The sequence below is a fragment of the Dermacentor variabilis genome, chromosome 2 (assembly GCF_050947875.1).
Source record: "Dermacentor variabilis isolate Ectoservices chromosome 2, ASM5094787v1, whole genome shotgun sequence".
In the NCBI taxonomy this organism is placed as follows: Eukaryota; Metazoa; Arthropoda; class Arachnida; order Ixodida; family Ixodidae; genus Dermacentor; species Dermacentor variabilis.
In genome coordinates this window covers 219,615,491-219,635,194 of record NC_134569.1, presented here as the reverse complement: position 1 = coordinate 219,635,194, position 19,704 = coordinate 219,615,491, and the positions used below count along the sequence as shown (strand labels likewise).

The following is a 19,704-nucleotide window of genomic DNA, read 5'->3' as shown; positions in this document are numbered from 1 at the left end:
CTATGTATCAGTGAAAAAAAATTCTATACAAGATGACTATACAGTTTAGGCGGCCCATACCGCAATCCATTCACTGTTTTCTTTCCGCGCCTGATGTCACTTTTGACTGGCTAAGACCAAAGTCAAACTCTGAAACGATAGCTCGGTGTACATTCGGTGATGAAATGTAGCCTTTATTTACCAATTTCTCCTAGTTTCAATGATCGTCAGCCTACCGATCACAATTTCAAACTGGAGGCGATTCAACTTTGACCATTGGGTATCTGCTGGTTGTGGTATCGACGAGAATAGCGCAGGAGACTCTTGGTATGTGCCAAAATTGTCAAATTTCTGCCTGTTGCAATATGGACACGTAGACGACTTGAGGAACTGGGAACGTGTTCGAACTACAACATACTCGTTCAGTATGCGATATAGGAATGGTCCAATTCATGACCAGTCGTCGATAAATAATGTGCCACGTTTACGCCAGGTATACGTACTCCTAAAAAGCTGCTGGAGCCAACTTTAACGCGATAGCGTTAAGGGCCCGGTGTCCCCCAAAATATGGTGTCTGAAGCCGGCGTCGGACGTCGTTGTCGACAAAATGATTTTCAAACCAGCCATACCAAGGTCCTCCATTTGGCGCAAGAAGGCGACTTAATTGAATGCCTCAATCTGAAATCCGCCAAAAAATCGTAACGTATGACATACACACAAACCGACAGACATGATAGTGACGGATTGTAATTTTACAATACGAGATAATATAACTAAGTTACGCGAAAACTCAAAGAAACGCCTTCCCCAGCGCTTCACCATTGATGGACCGCCAACGGAGTCCGCCATTTGCAGGCGCCGTCTCGTGAGTATCTCGGGGGCGACGGAGTGGTGCGCCCAGTTCCTTGCAATGCCTCCAGATGGCGCTCGCCTACGCCGCATCGGGCCGCAAGCTGGAAGCACCATTTCTTCCAGAAAGCCCCCCTTCGTGGCTAGCGTTCGCAGCCGACGCTTCCCGGTAAACATCACAGGTACAAATGCTGCAGTTGCCGGGAAGTGTGAGAAGCAGTCAGGGATCTTTGAATGCTGTCACGTGCCACTCTTAAACGCGAAGCATAAGCGTGCTCCATTTTTTAACAGATGTATTTGATATATTGCTGAATAAAATGCAGAGGTAGAATAAACAACACAGCTCATAAGGGGAGAAGGAGGAAAGCGAGCTGCCTGATCAGATGATGCATGAACGCAGGATGACGTCATGCTTTAGTGGAGGAGGGCTCAAAGTGCACGAGAGCCAGTTATCGGGGGCCGATCCACCAAGTACATCTTCAAGTCGAGCACGGGCGCATGATGGATAGCATTGCCGCAAAACGCAGCCAGCATTGTTTAGATACTGCTATTTCAATAAGTATTTCAACAGTGGTTCTATGAATAAACACAATATACTCTCACGTGTTTTAATGTAGAAGTGTTCTTGGCCCTTATATCGCGTCTACTTGTATCCGCTGATATACGCATGAATTTTCGAGGGCATGGGCATATGAGCAAAGGTAGGCTGCACAAGACAGCTAGGATTATGTTAAATGCTTTCTTCCAACCTTGTTGAGTGTTTGCCTATTGCACTTGTTTCTTGCGCTGATGAAATAATGTTGCGCAAGACTAGCGCATAAAGACGCCTTCAGCAAAGCCGCATAAAAGAGACGTAGCGGTTAAGAGATATACATAAATAAGCATTAGTAGTGCTCGTCGTCTTATATTCGGTATGCGGATAGTGTGTCACGAAGTAAATTGAAGAAAGTTTCGTAATTACTAGCAAGTTACGTGCTTTTGCCTGTGCGTTGCTTTTATGTGATCGATTGTGCCCAGAAATGGTCAACTACGCAGTAATTTGAGGAGCAATTCTTACCGCATTGTAGATCAACAGTCCAAACATGTATTAAGAGTATGTACATCACCGCGATATTAAAAAATGCACACATCGATCCACTTTAATATGATTGGGAAGCTTTCCAAGCATATTAGTGCCTATGCAAATAACGTAAGTGACAACAGTTGCAATGTTCCAATACAGATTTTCATCAAGCAAACAAAAGAATAGAAAAAAAAGAAAAGGTCGCAGGTGGCGTATATTTATTTATTCTATATTTGCGCTTATATTCGTTTTGGCGTGCTTCGATTTGTACTCCTGTGGTTGACGAGCATGTATTCACAGTTGTGAAAGGCCGTCGGTACGCCTGCGAAAGTGTTCCTTCAGAACTACCGCGCCAGAAGCGTTTAGAAATCGTTGTATATTAATTACCCATTGCGTTTCATTTTCCTGTGCTGCCCTCTGCCGCAAACAGCTGGAAACATTTTCGAAGGGCGTCGGGGCTTTCGCCGGTTCATTTGTGTACCTGCGCCCACGGTGAGTGCGCTTCATGTGTGCGTTTCGCGGATCAATAATCATTAATAATGTTTTCTCCGGGCAGAATGTCGTTCGTGGAAGCCACGAAGCCGTCAATGACTACTGGGTGAGGGGGCCTGTGTGCGCTGTTGTGCAAACGGTGCGACCGATAAAGGCACGTGAAGTTCCGTTTGCCGACACGGCTCCCTTGGAGTTTGAGGTCGCTCATTTTAGACTTGAATCTCGCATTTGGTATTTTTGTTAAACATTATTATCACATTTCGCATATTCAAAAGGTATTCGAGCGCAGCCTTCTACGCCGGATTTATCGAAGCGGTAAACTTGTTTGCATAGACATCTGCAGGCGCAGATCGTTGAGCGTCAGATATTCTGTAAAAGGTGCATCGCTGATATGAAATAATCTCTGAACGTAGCAAAACATACATAGCTGCGCATATGTGCCGAGTTGTACCACCCGGAGACGCGACAATATGAGCTGCCGAGCCACTTCAACAATGACAACTGTGATCCAGATAACATATTACGGGCTGATAATTTATTTCTGATTATCGCTTTTTTGAACTCCATCATACTCAGGAGTTTGCGCGTACCAGGAAACGTTTTTGAGAAAACTGTGTTCGCATAAATTAAGTGCTCATTTACAGACCGTGTCGTTCTCTCGCGTAAAGTTGGACGCCATCGCTGACACAGGTAGTACAACTGAGAGAGGCAGTTGTTTCTTCTGGTGTAAACCAAATGCACCGGCTCTTGTTTCTCGCTTGACGCAGAGGCAAACAATGCATCTCTGGAATTGACTAATGTGTCGGCTTAGCTGCAAATATTGCCCCAACGATCTACGTAGCGAATGCGAACGGACACATACGGCAACGGTGGCGTACAGATTTTGGCACAACGCTGTGTCACCGCTTGCCGCTTATAGTGTATACGCGCCTTGCGAAGTGGAGTGTAGTCATTTCTAATCGCGAACGACCGCACTGAGCTATAAAAGCTCTTTCATTCGTTCTAACTGCTTCCCTTTCAGCTCAAGTCCACCAAAAGTGTGTGCACGAGCACGACGGCATTAGGCTTAACATTCGTTGAACAGCATCAGCATTGACTCAAACTTCATGTGCACGGATGGCGTGGGAGGGTTGAATCTTGTGCATTTCAACATTCAGGCATGTTTTTCCACACTTTGACGGAGATTAATTAGATACACAAGCGAAGGCGCTGTCGCCATTTCGCGTCGTCAGTTTCATAGCCGATCGCTTAGGCTTCGTTGGCCGGCGCAGTGATTTTCGCGGTGCTGTTGGCAAGAAAGCCCGTCGCCGTGCGGCAACTCGCGCTCGTCGGCTGCGTCGTGTTCGGCCTGATATGATAGTGTGCTTTCAGTGACGCATTGTACTGAACAGTTGGTCACTCGTTGACGTGAGCGTCTTGTCGGTTTCGTATCGACCCTGTCTTACCGCGCCTTGAATGAGTACGTGAAGCCACGCGCGCGCTGCCACCACCAGCATGTGAGGGCCGACCTTGCAACAAGACTTCGTCCTCAACGTGATATGTTAAAGCGTTGCCCAAGTGTAACACAAGGGCTTTTGCTTAATGAATTGGCCAGCCATCAATGAAGGGCGGCAACAACGTAGCCTCACGGCGCAGTCCATACGACAACCTAGTCGCTTTCTGTTTAAAAGTTGACTTGCAGTCTTAAGCTACACATGTTTTCGGCACCACGCTGACGAGCTACCAGTGGAGTTTCAAGGCAATACCTGACACGAGCGTTTGTAGCGGCGTGCGTTCGAGCGCTTACTTTTTTTCTTTTCTTTTACAGGGGACTTCCCGGCACGCGGGTTGGCGCACGACCTTTCCAAGATGTTTCGCGACTAACCCGCTAGGCCTGGGCGCATGCGCCGTCGCACCATGAAAAGGGCAGATTTGCCTCAGGCGAGAAGGGAACAAAAGGATTCCGGAGTAGGTAAGGGGGAGAAAGCGCTCCCGCACACAAAACACGATGTTAACATTCGAAATGTCACCGAAGTCGTGGCGCAGTGGTTAGGGCGCCGGCCTCGGCTTCGGGAGGTGGCGGGTTCGAATCCCACCGCCGGCGGAGACCCACCGCATAAAGGGTACAAGTGTCTCCCCTGCCCGGAGCATGGCTCCAATTCGTGGGATGTGCACTTGGGGGGCGCTGCTAACTCCGCTGCGTCATTCTTCAAACCAGCTTAAAGTGGCTAGAAGCATGACGCTCTGTGGTTGCTGACATAACCCATTCGGTCGTAGACCTGAGTGGTATGCCTGGCAATTCACGCCTAAATTAATCCCCACCAAAAAATACCGGCGTTGCCGTAACAGTAGCGGAGGTTACGGCAAAAAATCGCCACCGGTGCCTCTTCTTTTTTTCTTTTTACCCCCAAAACATGTCCTTCTTTTAACCGTGAAGCTACGCTTGATGTCCACGATAAGGAGAACAAGGAACGATATTTTATATAGCTGAAAGGTCTATATATTGCGGACAAATATCGGTGTATATAAACATGGGGACTATGGGTGCCGTGAAGAAAACCTTTCGTTGAAATGTTTGTGTACTTCAGACGCTTAGAAAAAAAAAAGTCGACTGCTAGCCGGTGTAGGAACATTGTAAGTTGATTAATGCCACCCTATGTATCAGTGAAAAAAAAATTATATACAAAATGACTATACAGTTTAGGCGGCCCATACCGCAATCCATTCACTGTTTTCTTTCGCGCCTGATGTCAGTTTTGACTGGCTAAGACCAAAGTCAAACTCTGAAACGATAGCTCGGTGTACATTCGGTGATGAAATGTAGCCTTTATTTACCAATTTCGCCTAGTTTCAATGATCGTCAGCCTACCGATCACAATTTCAAACTGGAGGCGATTCAACTTTGACCATTGGGTATCTGCTGGTTGTGGTATCGACGAGAATAGCGCAAGAGACTTTTGGTATGTGCCAAAATTGTCAATTTTCTGCCTGTTGCAATATGGACACGTAGACGACTTGAGGAACTGGGAACGTGTTCGAACTACAACATACTCGTTCAGTATGCGATATAGGAATGGTCCAATTCATGACCAGTCGTCGATAAATAATGTGCCACGTTTACGCCAGGTATACGTACTCCTAACAAGCTGCTGGAGCCAACTTTAACGCGATAGCGTTACGGGCCCGGTGTCCCCCAAAATATGGTGTCTGAAGCCGGCGTCGGACGTCGTTGTCGACAAAATGATTTTCAAACCAGCCATACCAAGGTCCTCCATTTGGCGCAAGAAGGCGACTTAATTGAATGCCTCAATCTGAAATACGCCGAAAAATCGTAACGCATGACATACCCACAAACCGACAGACATGATAGTGGCGGATTGTAATTTTACAATACGAGATAATGTAACTATGTTACGCGAAAACTCAAAGAAACGCCTTTCCCAGCGCTTCACCATTGATGGACCGCCAACGGAGTCCGCCATTTGCAGGCGCCGTCTCGTGAGTATCTCGGGGGCGACGGAGTGGTGCGCCCAGTTCCTTGCAATGCCTCCAGATGGCGCTCGCCTACGCCGCATCGGGCCGCACGCTGGAAGCACCATTTCTTCCAGAAAGCCCCCCTTCGTGGCTAGCGTTCGCAGCCGACGTTTCCCGGTAAACATCACAGGTACAAATGCTGCAGTTGCCGGGAAGTGTGAGAAGCAGTCAGGGATCTTTGAATGCTGTCACGTGCCACTCTTAAACGCGAAGCATAAGCGTGCTCCATTTTTTAACAGATGTATTTGATATATTGCTGAATAAAATGCAGAGGTAGAATAAACAACACAGCTCATAAGGGGAGAAGGAGGAAAGCGAGCTGCCTGATCAGATGATGCATGAACGCAGGATGACGTCATGCTTTAGTGGAGGAGGGCTGAAAGTGCACGAGAGCCAGTTATCGGGGGCCGATCCACCAAGTACATCTTCAGGTCGAGCACGGGCGCATGATAGATAGCATTGCCGCCAAACGCAGCCAGCATTGTTTAGATACTGCTATTTCAATAAGTATTTCAACATTGGTTCTATGAATAAACACAATATACTCTCACGTGTTTTAATGTAGAAGTGTTCTTGGCCCTTATATCGCGTCTACTTGTATCTGCTGATATACGCATGAATTTTCGATTGCATGGGCATATGAGCAAAGGTAGGCTGCACAAGACAGCTAGGATTATGTTAAATGCTTTCTTCCAACCTTGTTGAGTGTTTGCCTATTGCACTTGTTTCTTGCGCTGATGAAATAATGTTGCGCAAGACTAGTGCATAAAGACGCCTTCAGCAAAGCCGCATAAGAGAGACGTAGCGGTTAAGAGATATACATAAATAAGCATTAGTAGTGCTCGTCGTCTTATATTCGGTATGCGGATAGTGTGTCACGAAGTAAATTGAAGAAAGTTTCGTAATTACTAGCAAGTTACGTGCTTTTGCCTGTGCGTTGCTTTTATGGGATCGATTGTGCCCAGAAATGGTCAACTACGCAGTAATTTGAGGAGCAATTCTTAACGCCTTGTAGATCAACAGTCCAAACATGTATTAAGAGTATGTACATCACCGCGATATTAAAAAAATGCACACATCGATCCACTTTAATATGATTGGGAAGCTTTCCAAGCATATTAGTGCCTATGCAAATAACGTAACGACAACAGTTGCAATGTTCCAATACAGATTTTCATCAAGCAAACAAAAGAATAGAAAAAAAAAGGTCGCAGGTGGCGTCCATTTATTTCTTCTACATTTGCGCTTATATTCGTTTTGGCGTGCTTCGATTTGTACTCCTGTGGTTGACGAGCATGTATTCACAGTTGTGAAAGGCCGTTGGTACGCCTACGAAAGTGTTCCTTCAGAACTACCGGGCCAGAAGCGTTTTGAAATCGTTGTATATTAATTACCCATTGCGTTTCATTTTCCTGTGCTGCCCTCTGCCGCAAACAGCTGGAAACATTTTCGAAGGGCGTCGGGGCTTTCGCCGGTTCATTTGTGTACCTGCGCCCACGGTGAGTGCGCTTCATGTGTGCGTTTCGCGGATCGATAATCATTAATAATGTTTTCTCCGGGCAGAATGTCGTTCGTGGAAGCCACGAAGCCGTCAATGACTACTGGGTGAGGGGGCCTGTGTGCGCTGTTGTGCAAACGGTGCGACCGATAAAGGTACGTGAAGTTCCGTTTGCCGACAAGGCTCCCTTGGAGTTTGAGGTAGCTCATTTTAGACTTGAATCTCGCATTTGGTATTTTTGTTAAACATTATTATCACATTTCGCATATTCAAAAGGTATTCGAGCGCAGCCTTCTACGCCGGATTTATCGAAGCGGTAAACTTGTTTGCATAGACATCTGCAGGCGCAGATCGTTGAGCGTCAGATATTCTGTAAAAGGTGCATCGCTGATATGAAATAATCTCTGAACGTAGCAAAACATACATAGCTGCGCATATGTGCCGAGTTGTACCACCCGGAGACGCGACAATATGAGCTGCCGAGCCACTTGAACAATGACAACTGTGATCCAGATAACATATTACGGGATAATCACAATTTATTTGTGATTATCGTTTTTTTGAACTCCACCATACTCAGGAGTTTGCGCGTTCCAGGAAACGTTTTTGAGAAAACTGTGTTCGCATAAATTAAGTGCTCACTTACAGACCGTGTCGTTCTCTCGCGTAAAGTTGGACGCCATCGCTGACACAGGTAGTACAACTGAGAGAGGCAGTTGTTTCTTCTGGTGTAAACCAAATGCACCGGCTCTTGTTTCTCGCTTGACGCAGAGGCAAACAACACAGTAAAATAATTTACACCCTTGATGGTGAGAATTGCGAGTCATAACACCCTTGAAGGGTGTTTTCATTCTAGAAATATCCCATCATCATGACTTCTTGCGAAGCGTAGGGCAGTTCTAGATGTCATAACACCCTTTTGCCCACCAAAAGGGTGCACTGACTAAGGATATTGGGGGTGGGTGCAAGGGTGTTTTTGTTTATTTTTATTACATTCACAAACATACAGTTGTACAAAGAGACAGCGCGTCCCACGGCACTACAAACCAGTGGCGGATCCAGTAGCGGGCCCTCCCCTCCCCTACCCCAACCCCTTCCCCCCGAGACATGTCGGACTTTCAATGCCGACAAAACTCCTGAAGACGGTTCTCCACCGTTTCACTGTCTCTTTTGATGAGCCATTTTAAATATGTCCCGCGAAAAACATGTTGCTGAAGCACTACTATTATGTCATAGTGGGCTAAGTGGCACACAGTTCTCAAATGTCATCACGCACAAATTCCGCGGGATCCAAAAGCACGCACATAATTTTTCTAGTATTGAATATTTAACCAAAAAGAAAAATGTTCAAAACGTTTTCAGCAAGGCAGAACAAGTGCAGCTCTTGCTTGTGGGACGCCAGCAATCCAGCGAAATAAATAGGCCACGTGACAGCATGCAGCTGGACGCGCCACAATCGCTCCAAAGCAATGCGGTCGTGTAGGTTTCTTTCAAGCACAACGAAACAGGCAGAAAAGGGGGCGACGAACCCTACTCGGACAAAAGATACGCCGATTCGGGAAGATTTGACCCCACCTGAGATTCTTTCGCGGAATCAATAACCCCAATTAGTTCTGCTTCTCTGACGTTTAAAAACAAGGTAGCTTCGTAGGCAAACTTGAGCCTTCTCACCCACCACAATGCTTTGATCAAGCAGCCTCTACAGAAAGAGCCGTGCAAAACGCTCATGGCTTCGCGTCTGCGTCAATTTACGAAGCTGGCTGTACAAGAAGAAACTATTAAGTTTGTAGTTGTATAGGAAAGGAAAGTTCTACTGGCTTGCAAACAGCTGCCAGAACGGAGTGCTCAAAAAGAAAGGGAGGGAAATGTGAGAAAGTATAGAGAACCAACGTACAATTTGCGATGCATACAGTATTTGCCACACCGACTAACAGTGCTATTTACTCAAATATTTCCCCTCCCAAATCGGAGACAGTATTATTGCCTGCATGGATAGGACATTGAGCCAATCATTATAGATAGAATGAGATTCCAGAAATTGGCGGGGCATTTGCAGACCCATCTTTGTCCACGGAACAGTGGCGAGGCATTTTTCAAGTCTGCGCGCGATTGTCCACCTGCAAAGTACGTTCGAGATGTCTTGGCATATGCAGACCTGCGCGAGACTCGCCCGTCTCCCCTCGCGAGACGGGTAGGACAGGTGCACATGCTGAATACGGGAAATACTTTGTAGAATGAAATTGAACTCTGTCAAAACACCAGAGCTCTGGATGACAGGTTACGGTGTGCGCAGAGGCGTTCTGCTAGATTTTAAAGCGACGCTTTCTATGCCTCCTCCCTTATAATTTCCAATTCTGCTGCTCCTGCTGTCACTGCCTTGCCAGCCGCGGCGGTGGGTGGTTTGAGAGCGTGCATAATGTACATGAGAGGGACTCAGGGAAGGCGTGTGCGAGCCCTTTTAGCGAGAACTTCGTGGGCATCGCTACAATACTCTCTGAACCCCTTTGGCCGTCATAATGCCCACTACTAAACATGGCAACAGTTGCGGGCAAACAATAATTTACTTCAAGGTATGAAAGGGCACGTTTCTGCTATTTCTAAAAAGTAAGCACCGCGCAGTTTTGTGCACGTGGATCACTGACTCAGGGCATGCAGAGACTCAAAGCCGCACTAAAGCACCGCAGCGTCAAGACGACAACACGCAAACGGCTGTTCGGCAAATCAGCGCTTCAGCCCCGATGCGATGCGCTCGTGTAAGGGAATTAGAGCGTTAACTTTCACGTAAGCTACGAAAAATGGCGCGCAACAGCGCCTCGAGCAAGCACGTCTTTCTGTATTATAACATTCAACATCACATCACGACTGTGGTAGGCCGTCAACATCATCGCCAAATATCGTCAGTGAACGCAAATAGAACAGCAAGCTGCGCTTATGTCGATTCCCACAGTGCGTGGGATCTGCCTCTGTTTATAATAATCATAATAATAATAATAATAATAATAATAATAATAATACTAATACTAATAATAATAATAATAAAAATAAAAATAAAATAATAATAATAATAATTGCTCAGAGGTAGCTTAAAATAAATAGCCTCGAAAGTTATATACACACGTAGTTTAAAAGAATATATGTATTTATGCCTTGAAAACGAAACCGAAATCGCAATAACTTCGACCGACGGGTGTCGCCGCGATCGCTGCTGAGAGTCGCGGCGGGCCGCCGGGTGCACATGTGTGTGTTCTCCGTGACAGTCTTGAAGTTGTGAGTAATTAGATTGTTTTTCGCTACGTTTAGGTTGCACCACCTCGTTGTTTTAACGCGATAGCGTTAAGGAGTTCGTGTCGCAGAAAAGCCGGTGTCGTCGGCGTCCGCGGCGTTGGCCGTGAGGCACTTCATAAATAAAAAGCAACTTCCAAGATGGGCTGGGTGGGAATCGAACCAGGGTCTCCGGAGTGTGAGACGGAGACGCTACCACTCAGCCACGAGTTCGACGCTTGAAAGCGGTACAAACGCGCTTCTAGTGAACGCGGTGTAACTTAAAAAACGTGCCGTAGAAAGTTATACTGCGGTGTATATCGGTAATTATGAGCATGTAACTTACAGAAGTCGCATTTACACGAGTAGCGAAGTAAGTTTCCGCTACATTTCTTCTGCGCTTACCGCACACGCAGAGCCATCGTGCGGCAAGCACAGAAGACCCCCTCCTCGCAATGTACGGCGCTGCCCCGACAGGTGGCGCGCCATGCGCGCATTGGGGCTGTGCGCGGACCGGTGCCAGGCGCGTCGCGGCTCCGACTCCCTCTCCCCTGACGACGCTTCGCCGTGCTCCCACGCGGGTTGCAGAATCAAGCGCCGTTCCTTCCTTTAGATCACTATCTATCTATCTCTCTGCCCGTGCCGATCACGACGTTTGGCTGGCGTAGATCGTTTCCCCCTCCGAGACACCGAGTTCTTTGGTTCGTTCCGTTTGCTCAGGCGCACGTTTCGTTGCCGCGCCGAACGCTGCGTTGCTCGACGCTCTCCGTGTGATAGGTGGCCGCAAAGTCCAATGCGGGGCGCCTCGTAAGTGATCCCTGCGCCGTAGCGCATTGTCTTACACCCCTTGGCGGGTCGATGGGAACGCTGTCGCGTTCCACTCTTGAAGGCGAAGCTTAAGCGTCCTCCAATTTTTCGTGTACTTTTGTGCTCATCGACGCGAAGGGAGCATCTGGACTGAAGGCGACGCGATTATGCGTGAGAAAGAAAGGCAGTAGCGGCCTACATCGGTGTTTCTTTGTGACAGTGTGTTTACTATGCCTACGACGGCCGTCATTCGTGGTCAACGAGAAAACATCTTCCATTCAGCCTGGACAGTGATGAAGTGGACTTTTTTTTCGGCGGAATCCATCGTCATCATCGTCCATCCACTACGTAAACGAAATGGCGTGCCCAGAGTACACATCGTGACAGCGCTCCGCCTTCAAACCGAGGGCCTTTTGCAAGGCGCATGGACGGCTCATATGAAAGGTACGTACGTGGTCACATTCAGCGTCGCGTTTTTATGGCGCGTCATTGTGGTAGTAATTTTCGCGTAATCTCTTTAAAGGACAGCACAAGGTGTGTTGGATGCGAGTGTAGTATGTGTACTTCAGGCGGAGCCTACGGGCACCGAACGTGAAAAAGAAATGAAAATATATCGGATGTTTCATTGTTCGTGTGTCCTCAACTAATTGTGACAGCACATAGAGTTGTAGAGAATTAAGTACTGTTACGCGTCAGTATACAGCGCAGGCAGGTAAATAATACTTTGGTTTGGCTAATTCATTCTGTTGCCTAAGATGGGCGCATACTTATACCGGTGTCACACGGCCACTTTCGATCACGATTGAGCCTGTTCTGGATTGAAATTTTCGACCGCGATTGGCTCCCGTCCGCAGATTCAGCAAGGAAGCCGAACGTGACCAGAAATTCGATCCCAGTCAGGATCGATCGCGGCCAAAAGTGTGCAGTGTGACAACCGTATTAAATGTCGCTTGTGTATTTGCACTCGTTTTGTTCTTATTTTTTATTTTTTGTCCCAGGTCACGTGGTAGGTAATGACGCAGGTAGCTTGCAATGCTTGTGCTTTCATCGCTAGAACTAATACAAAAGAACCACAACATCCCGGCTATGTGGTTATCCTTCGTTTTCAGTTGTACTCGTTTGTTCTAGAAGATTTCGTGCCGTTGCGGATGAACGCGTGGTTGCGCTATTTGTTTATTAATTTATCTTTTCGTATAAATAAGTACACCGAGCCTGATCATATTTTTCTCGACCTTGAACTCGTTTTTTTGGTTTCACGCACGCATGCTTATTACTACTACTATTTGTTTTCTTGTTGTACGACTGAACCTTGCCTAAGGCGTCCTGTCAGTCGTCGACAGTATTTCTGAAATGAACTGCACTGAACATCCTACGGCTATTCTATGTTTCACTACCTTATTCTAATGTCTAGTTATAAAGCGTATGGTTATTGTAACTATTCTTGGCTTGTATATATGTATGTATTAGGCTGGTAAATGCTTAATTGTGTTTGCAGTTTTGAGAGGTTCTTTTATTAAGTGGTCAATCTCGAGTGGTATTAATGGTGAGTTGTTTTCTTGTGCCCATGCAGTTAGTCAGCATGAAGCAATTGCATGGGAACCGGCTGATTGTCTTGGGCCTACACATTGCTCAAAAGGCAGTGAAGATGTCTGAGCCAACAGGTATACTTTTTTCATCACAATTGGCCTACATATTTTTTCCACAGGAGGATGAAGACTTCTCCCAGTGAGCTCCAATTACCTCTGTCCTGCGTTAGCTGATTCGAAGTGAAGCCTGCAAATTTCCTGACTTCATCATACAGTCTAATTCTCTACCGTCCTTGACTACCCTTGTCCTCGCTTGGCATCCGTTCTGTAACTCGAATGTGCCGCCGGTTATCTGCCGTATGCATTACATGGTTGAAGAAGGCACTTGGGCTAGTTGGTGCTCATCGCAGACTCTAGACATCAATAACTAGCGTGAAAAAGACGACAACATAAAGAAGCACATAAGACAAAACTTTAGACTTCAACTGAAATTTTTGCTGCACAGAAACATGGGATGCACAGAATGTCGACCAACGTAAACAACACAGGAGCTATCGGAACAAATTGATGAACAGGTTAATTTCACATACGAACACTCTTGGTAAGAGCCAGGGACGGCTGCTCACACACCTGTTCCCCACTTTCTTTATGCAAAGCGGTTCGTATATTTCCCTATGAACCTGCTTCTGGAGCTGCCTGAGCTCACGATTGCTTTGAAACTGCCTGGTGCATGAGCACGTATGGCGATAATTGGCCAGGTGGCCACTAGCCACTAAGGCACTGAAAGCAGCCCTATGTTCCCTCAAGTCAAACAGGTCGGTGTTTAAAAGACTGCTTCGGGGAACCAAGATAGGGCAGCTGCCAGTGGCTGGTGGCCATCTGGCCAATCATTCCTGTAGGTGCTCATGCACTGAGCAGTTTCAAAGCGCTCATCTGCCCATGCGGCTCTAGAGGCAGGTCGACATGAAAATATTCGAAGCACTTTGCATCAAAAAGTGGGTGATAGGTGTGTAAGCACCCCTTCCTTGGCTCTCACCAAAAAGAGTGTTCGTATCTCGAAATGAACCTATCCATCAATTTGCTCCGATACCTCCTTTGTCAGACAGGGAAAGGGAAAGATGAATGTTGCTTCCATCCGTTGAGGTCGCATCCCCTGAATCCTATGTTTCTGTGTAGCCAAAATTTCAGTTGAAGCCTAGAGCTCTGTCGTGTGTGCTTCTAGCTGTCGTCCGCTGTTTTTCTTGCGCTAGTGCATGATGTCTCAAGTCTGCACTACATAGCCTGACCAGCTCCCTTCTTTACTCGTTATGTCAGCTAGGATATCAGCTCCTTCGTCTGCTTTCTGAACCACGCTGCTCTCTTCCTGTTTCTGCTGCCATCAGGATGGGAGTGGACATGACAAATGAAACTGAGTGTCATTTAGACAGAGGAGCAGTGAGACTTCCTGTGCTTTACCTTTTGGTGTTGTACATAAATGTTGAAATTGCACCAACACATCTTTTTCAACCTTGTGATTTTCCCATAGCTGTGACAAATGAATATATAGGCTTTAAGAAACTAAAAATGCAATTTGCCTAAGAAAAAGAATACTTTTGCACTTAAAGGTAATGTGTATGATGCTCTAACTCCTTTGATGCATGTGCCTTGAGAGGTGTTGATGTTGTTTTCATTTCTTTCGGTAAGCTTTACTTGATGGGCATGACTTTATATAAAGAAATAAGTTCAGAAGAAACCATAATACCTGACAGGCAGAATTGTCGAGATTGAGAGCCAAGTTTTCTTTCATGACATTTTTTTCAGGCTGTACTAGTTGACCCATGATGTTCAACAGTGCGGACTTGTACAAAGGATGTCGAAAGTGGCGAGAAATGGAGAAAAATGCTATCGCCTCTTTCTCCATCCTTTGTCGAGTTCACATTGTCGAACGTCATCGACCAATACCAACTAGCCTGTTTGCTAGTACCTGTACTAGTTGAGCCATTTCTACTATGGTACCGTAAACCGAATGTGATAAATTCAAAATTGGTGCCTTTTCTATCTTTGTACAAGTGTTTCATATAATAGTTTAAGGCATTATGGTTGATATCATGTTTTGACACCACCATAACCTCATAAAATATCTTCATGCATGCGACAGGTGCCTCTTGTACAAGTTGCGTGCTGGCCTGATATGGAGAACAAACCTGGCAGGAGGTAGAGCACATGCTGTATTGTAAACAAGACGCACGATTGCATTTACTTGGCAGTTATCGCAATGTTTTCTGATATTTACCTGCAGGAACATTAGTTATCTCAGCTGCTAAGGACACTGGAAAGATACATCACTAGACACTGGGAGCAGAAAGAAAATCTGATTTTGCAGTACTATTGAAGTCATGCAACATTATGTCTAACCAAACTGGCAGGGATGCTAGCTGTTAAAAACAAAGGGCTGATTTCAAGAAAATTTCGCATTCCTAAATGTGTAAGTGAAATGCTCTATGCTTATAAGCTACAAAAGATTTCCAGGATAATCATGCTAGTTACACTGGCCATTTGCTAATTCAGTAAGCTTCACTGAAGCTTGTTTTAAAATTCACAGTGTCTTTATACAGGGTGATGATAGTAAGTTTTGTGGAATTTTTAAATATAACCTGTTGCATATAGCATAATTCTAGTCCTTGAGCAGGAATATTCAAACAGGCAGAAATATCTTGCACGAGAAATTTAAACACATGTTCAACTAATTAACGAAAATCTATAAATTAGCTTTTCAATTACTTACTTCATGGCACATATAAACAAAAACAAAGTGGCTTAACCGAGGGGCCGATGTTTATTAATCTTATCCTAAGAAGCTAGCAAACACTAACACCAAGGACAACTTAGGGTAAATTACTTGTGATTAGTAAATGAAATAAAGAAATTATAAATTACTGAAAATGAAAGTGGATGAAAAAACAACTTGCCACAGGTGGGGAACGAACCCACGTCTTCGCATTATGCGGGCGATGCTTTACCAATTGAACTACAACAGGTGCCTTTTCCCCATCCACTTTATTCGGTATTTCTGTTTCCTAGTAGAACTCTAGGAGTGTTTGCCAGCGCCACCACATATATGAAGCACATATTGTAATTTACGAATCATAGCCAGTGAGATTACAAGATGCATCAACTTTGGAATTGATTTCCAGAATGACCATCAAACTTGCCGTAAAAATGCACTGTTGTTCCACTTACTTTTTTAACAAAATGTGCTTTCTGCACTGATGCACAAAAGTAATTGGAACACCATTGTGTAGTGTTCTTTATCAGGGAATTATTCCTAAACTGGTGTCATCCTGGAAGTTCAAGCACACACGTCTTCCAAGCTCACTGGCTACAATTGGTAAATTGCAATATGCGCAGTAAAATAATCAGTTACGAAGTGAATAGTGAATTTTTTTAATTAGTCGAACATGTGTTTAGATTTCTCATGCTAGTGATGTCCACCTCTTCAAATAATCTAGGTCAAGGACAAGAATTATGCCATCTGCCACAGGAAATTTTTTAAAATTCCATAAAACTTAAAAATGATCACCCTGTACAATGCTACTACAGTGCTAAACAGCCAGCAGCCTAATCATCACATTTAAGAATGCTGTAACAACACTGACAAGTGCACTAAAGTTTTCTGCGCTTCACAGATGAAAGATGTTGGCCATTAGAATGTTTGATCTTAGTGTAACTTACAATCAGATAACCAGCAAGATCAAGTGAAAGCAGATGACAAACTTCATACATGAAAGGCTTTAACTGTGCTTTGATTAAAATAGCTAAACTTCTGTAAAGCATGATGCATTCACTGTGTTGTTCCAGTTCAAAGCATCTAAATGATCAGATGCTAAAGGGTTCTTGCTTGGAAGATCTTTAGTGAAAACCTCTGTAACAAAAACGTCAGCAGGATTATGTGCTTGCTTAGTGGAGATGTCTTAAGATGATGTAAAAAGGTGTAGGTAGGGCTTCTAGTAGAGATGCCAACTAGTTCTGAGAGAGGGGTTGTTACCAGCCACTGTGTAGGTCATAGATTAAGAAAAAAATAAAGGTCAGCTTAGTGATGCTTAGTATAGTGATGCATGCATTGTTTGTAATAGTGAGTATAGCGATGCTTGCATTGTTTGCCTGGGAAATCTGATGAACAGCATCGTTTGTGCCTCTTGTTAAAAGAGCAAGCTTCTGTGAAAACGCTTATTTCTACTCCTATGAATGATGTATATTCCTGAGGAGGCAGGCAAAACAACAATGCCATGTGTTATATTAACCGATGAATGTAAGGTCATTGTTTAGGCACGTAAACCCTGCGAATTTGTTTTTGCCTTGTGGCCACCACCTCCTGTGAAATAATGGTTGGCATTTACACTATTGGTTTTGGGAACAAGGCATTAATGTCAAAGTACCTCTTGATGGTTACCCTGCAATGCATAGCGAAGCATATGTCTGCACCTTATTTTCAATATAACTTGCTTGTAGGGAAAAGCTGCAGTGAGATGATGTGGCTTCTCATTGTAAACTTATCGCATAAGACAGGATTGATATATTTCTAAGCAATTTATTGGACTCAACACGAGCATCTTTATTTGTGCACATTCCAAATTGTAGTTTTGGGTCAGATGTCACGCACGAAAACAAACTACCCAGCGTTATTGCTGTAATATGACGGCGGTTAAGGAAGTAATGCCTCCAAACACACTACTTTGCCAGTAGTACTGCAAACATTTTGGCTCTTTGTCATTAATGCACTGATGTTTAAGCTATAGAATGTCACATGCCCCATCTTCCTATCTCTTCGCATTCCAAAGTAATCGATCAATGCATGGCATCCAGTGGTGATGTCCGCTTGAAATAGCGGGCTGTAATTGAATTTCTCACTGCAGAAGGTTCTACGCCCTTCAACATTCATTGCCGTCTGAAAGCAGTTTACGGGTATGCCTGTGTTGAAGTCAGCATTGTGCGGAGGTGGGCAAGCACTGTGAAACATCAAAATCCAGCCGCATCAAACGTCCAGGATCAGCACCGAACTGGACGGCCCGCAACGGCTTCTGATGAGGATCATCAGCATCAGGCAGATGAGTTGAATCGGGTCAATCGCAGGATCAAGCAACACCAGATTGCAAAAACACTCACCATTTCCATTGGTTCAGTGAACCACATAATTAAGAAACTCCTGGGTTACAAGAAGATTTGAACTTGTTGGCTATGTTTCAACTTCATGTCAGTCTTCAGTCGCCGTGGCACCCAACAAGCGCAAGTCTTCTTGTAACGCAGGTCTTTAATGATGTGGCTCACTGAGCCAATGGAAATGGCGAGTGTTGTTGCAATCTGGTGTTGCTTGATCCTGCGATTGCCCTGAGTCAACTTATCTGCCTGATGTTCATGACCCTCTTCAGAAGCCATTGTGGGCCGTCCATTTCGGTGCTGATCCTGGAGATTTGATGCGGCATGATTTTGGTCTTTCACAGTCCTTGTCCACCTCTGCACAGTGCTGATGTCAACACAGGCATCCCCGTAAACTGCAGTCAGATGGCGATGAATGTTGATATGTGCACAACCTTCCGCAGTCAGAAATTCAATTACAGCCTGCTGTTTCAACTGGACGTCACCACTGGATGCCATGAATTGCTCGATTACTCTGGAACGGGAAGAGATACGAAGGTGAGGTGACATTCGATAGCATAAACATAAGTGCATCAATGATAAAGCGTTCAAAATCTTTGCAGTAATATTGGCAAAGTAGTGGGCTTGGAGGCAATAATTTCTTAATTGCCCTCATTTAATTGTGTAGCCTCTCTCTCCTACATTCATGATGTGGCAGAATAAATGCCTTATTTTTTCGAAATAACGATTTCTTGGAAGTTAGTACCATCTGTGCTTGTTTTCTTTATCGTGGTCTTCATGTGATCTTGAAATATTAAAGTGAATGATGCAGGGAAGCGCTGCTTGTCATGTTTCGTGTACTTTTCCTGACATTGAATTACAACAAATCATTTTGCAGGTAGAAAACAAGCAGATGGCTACAGTGATCAATGAAGAAATGGCTTCATCTATGATGGCTCGCCTTAGGACATTGGAATGGAGCTACACAAAGGCATCACCAGCCTCGCCTGTGCCCTGGAACATTGGTTTGAATAAGACTGTTCTTCAGTGTAGAACGACCACAAGACTTGTCACCACATACAAGGCGTAGTGCAAGCTCTAAATATTGTACAGGTGGCTAGAATAAATGACCCTCCATGCAGTCACTCTTCCTGTATCTGTGGTAAATGGACCATTTCACGCAGAACACTCACACGTTCTTATGTGTTTTCTCTCAAAGTTGCTATGCCATGCGCTTGGAAACACATTACCTATTGTATGCACTCCGTACATAACATTTCTATGTGCTAGCCTGACTGTAGACTTACAAAACATACAATGAAGTGCATGTGTACCCGCTTCAATATGCCGTACTTCAACACCCTTATAGCAAGGGCTATTATATTGCTCATTACACCTGATAGGTGAAGGGGTAATATATTCCTGATCACACCCTTACACCCCATGGGTCGAAGGGTAATATGTTGTTCAAAACACCCTGAAGGGATAGGGTGTTATTGGAATATAGAATAACCATCACAAGGGTGTAATTGCCTATAAAACCCAGCTTTTTCTAGGGTGCTAGGGGGTTAGTTATAGACACACAAAAAAAACCCTTAGGGGTG

The 19,704-nt window shown here is 45.0% G+C and overlaps 1 long non-coding RNA gene across 1 annotated transcript; it reads left to right on the top strand.

Moving 5' to 3' along the window:
* Positions 1-11,574: 11,574 nt before the first annotated feature.
* On the top strand, positions 11,575-19,246 carry LOC142573111 (uncharacterized). Its single transcript, XR_012826223.1, has 3 exons — positions 11,575-11,906; positions 13,033-13,123; positions 18,999-19,246. It is a non-coding gene; the product is annotated as an uncharacterized LOC142573111 (long non-coding RNA).
* Positions 19,247-19,704: the final 458 nt, after the last annotated feature.